This window comes from Oryzias latipes, chromosome 7, assembly GCF_053564925.1.
Source record: "Oryzias latipes strain Hd-rR chromosome 7, Olatipes_Hd-rR_3.1".
Taxonomy (NCBI): domain Eukaryota; kingdom Metazoa; phylum Chordata; class Actinopteri; order Beloniformes; family Adrianichthyidae; genus Oryzias; species Oryzias latipes.
Genome location: NC_136243.1, coordinates 3,605,711 through 3,609,078, shown reverse-complemented (window position 1 = coordinate 3,609,078; position 3,368 = coordinate 3,605,711). Strand labels below are relative to the sequence as shown.

Below are 3,368 nucleotides of genomic sequence, written 5' to 3'. Positions count from 1 at the left end.
ACAAAACCAAAGTTTGGAGTCATTACTCCAAAATCTCTAGGAGGAGTTCGTTCTAGAGCGAGGCCTGCAAATGTCCAAAATGAAGCAAAAATGACATATTGACCTCAATATATCAGACTTCCTGTGCGAGTGACAGGTGGGTCCTTTCAGACTTTTTTGTAGGTCTCCATCTGAAGAACATGCCCTGTAAAAATCAAGCTTGTACGTTAAAGCGTATGCGGGGCGTCGGGACAAAAGTCACTGTAGGTGGCGCTATCGAGCCGTTTTTGTGCGCCCATGCCAATCTCCTATAAAATACGAAATTTTTCGCGACTCCTGATGTGTGTGCCAAATTTGGTGAGTTTTGGGGTATGTTAAAGGCCTCAAAAAGGCGACTCTTCCGGTAGAATAATAATAATAATAATAATAAACATTCGAATTACAATAGGGTCCTTGCACTCCGTGCTCGGGCCCTAATAATAAACCTAACAGATACAATAGGGTCCTTGCACTCCGTGCTCGGGCCCTAATAAACCTAACAGATACAATAGGGTCCTTGCACTCCGTGCTCGGGCCCTAATAATAATAATAAACCTAACAGATACAATAGGGTCCTTGCACTCCGTGCTCGGGCCCTAATAATAATAACAACTCTAACAGATACAATAGGGTCCTTGCACTCCGTGCTCGGGCCCTAATAAAATGTACTAATTCTAAAATTATGAACATACAAAATTATAGATAAAGAAGTGTATAAATGCTTATATTTCCACTTATACTCAAATTATTGTTCAAATTTATTATTTATAAATGGGTACATTTATTTATTATTTGTATTTTGCAGTTTTAGTTTTACATAATAATGATGTTTTGCACAGTTTCTTCTGCTCTCAACAAGTATTGGAGGTGGTGCAGCGTCCACATCCCGAAATGTTCCTGACATCACTGAAGATGGAATCTAAGGTCATTTTAAAAGCTTGTAAAGTAATTTTAAAAAACAGTGTCTGCATAAACCCTTTTTTCATAAACAGCTGAAGAGTATGGAGCCCCAAACAGTTCCTAATTAAATAAATAAATATGATCTTCTGCAAATATACAATAAAAAAACCCCGTCTCTCATAAATATATAAAAAGATCATGCAATTGTGAAAAACCTGCACACAGATTTTAAATGAGCCATTATATTATTATCAGTATTTTGCTATAGTTTTTATTAGGTTTATCATTGATTATTGTATAATAATAGTTCTTGTTTTTTTAGCTGCAGAAGAAACTCCTGTCACCACATCTTCTGTAGAAAGAGAAAATGTTGATGCTGCCGCTGGTAAGTTCAAAATGATTGTTTCATTATTACTTGAAAAATAGTCATACATGTGCGCGCACGCACACAAAAGTGAAGCCACTTCTTTCCAATATTCTGCTTTCAGCATCACTGCAACTGTTATGTAGATTTGATTGGACTGTTTGACTTTTGCTTGTTTGCTTTTGTTGAAGTCATGTATCTTATGTTCCAGAGGCTCCAAGAGAGGCGTGTATGGAAGAGGAGCCTACTGGATCCAAAATTCCACCAACCTCAAATCCTATTGGTCCAGCTGAATGGCCAACCACACTCTCTGATCCAGTAAGAATGGATTTGGTGCAAAGAGGTCCTTTTCAGACTGATGAAGACATTGACTTTCCAAAATCCCCCTCATTGAGCTGTTGCGTTCTTTATTTTGGATTGTTTTATTAATATTTGATTTGCTATTAAGTTGCTGTTTTTAATAAGTTGAAGTTTGGTGAATGTCATTTGCTGAGTGCCCAATGTTATTTAAAAATATATATATCTATATACATTTTTCATTCATATTTTTTTTTCACTTTTAAAATTGGTTTGGCATCACTAAATCTGCATCCAACATGCAGGCAATAAATATACTGTATTAAATTCTTCAGCAGCAACAATAATACATTCACAAAATGTTTTAATAGAGAGATCTCATTTGTAATACAACAACAGTTGCGTTTTGTTGGTGCTGCTGATCAGTTAGAGGGCCCACAAATTACATTTCGCTTAAGGCCCCCGGAAGACCAGGGCCGGCCCTGATCATATGACAAGGCGACAAAACTTTTGTCTTGCCAAAATGTGACCTTTCTGTGTTCATTAAATGATCAATCTTTCTTGAGTGAAGCAATTTTATTTTAGTATATTGAACATAATTTGGGGGGGTTTTAGCTTTCATATGAAACATTTCTAAAACCAGTGGATTCATTAAAAGTGAGGTTATACGCTTTTGTTTCTACAAAATGGAGAAGCGACAAGATTTTCGTCAGGGACTGTAAGATTAGCCAGGGCCAACCTGTCACGAGGCATCAGGGTGGCCAAGAGGGAGCACTCCAGGAGGATGGCTGCCCGCTTCAGTGACAGTGGTGACACCAGGAACCTGTGGCGGGGCATTCAGATCATCACAGATTACAAGCCCATCCCACAGGCCTGCGACAACTCAACCCCTCTGCTGGAGCAGCTAAACACCTTCTTTGCCAACTTTGAGGCAGACAACAGCACCCCAGCACATTAGACTCCTCCCCCTCCCAGCGGCCTGGTGCTGACGCTATCACGTGACAGCGTGAGGAGCTCACTGGGAAGGATAAAGCCACAGAGACCCCCAGGACCTGACAACATTCCTGGCTGTGTCCTGAGGAACTGTGCTGATGAGCTCACAGATGTCATCACCGACATCTTCAACCTCTCACTGAGCCAGGCTGTTGTCCCTGCATGCTTCAAAGGCACCACCATCATCCTGGTCCCAAAGAAGTCCTCTCCCTCCTGCTACAATGACTACCGCCCGAACGCTCTCACCCCCATTCTCATGAAGTGCTTTGAGCGGTTAGTCATGCATCACATCAATTCTACCCTCTCCCCCACTCTGGACCCCTACCAGTTCGTATATCGGTCTAACCGATCGACCGATGATGCCATCTCCACAGCCCTCACCCACCTGGAAACTGTGGTGGTGAACAGGGGATCCATAATATTTTCTATGATCTTTTTATTATGCATTTAATGGATTCTATTCATGCATGTATATTGTATTGCAGAAATATGTTTGATTCCTGCCCTCAGTAGCAGATAACATGTGCTAAGGTCACCAGTAGGCCTGTTTCTGACTTTCTGACTCTGTTTTCTTTCTGTACTGGAATGTTTATGGAGCCACGACACCTAGAATGCAGACTAGACAAAAACACAGCAGTCTAATATCGTATTTTGTATGTTTACATCCGCCCTTACTGAATAACAGAAAAAGCCAGAGAGACAGAGAGAGGGGACAGCCACAGAGCGTAACAGGTCGTGTTTCTGCACGTCTCCCCTTTTGCAAAAGGTTTGAAAATTCATGCAGACTCTTGTGTGT

The 3,368-nt window shown here is 40.9% G+C and overlaps 1 long non-coding RNA gene across 1 annotated transcript; it reads left to right on the top strand.

Annotated features, from left to right (window-relative positions):
• Positions 1 to 811: 811 nt before the first annotated feature.
• On the top strand, positions 812 to 1,600 carry LOC111947631 (uncharacterized). Its single transcript, XR_002873490.2, has 3 exons — positions 812 to 942; positions 1,241 to 1,303; positions 1,494 to 1,600. It is a non-coding gene; the product is annotated as an uncharacterized LOC111947631 (long non-coding RNA).
• The last annotated feature ends 1,768 nt before the right edge of the window (positions 1,601 to 3,368 follow it).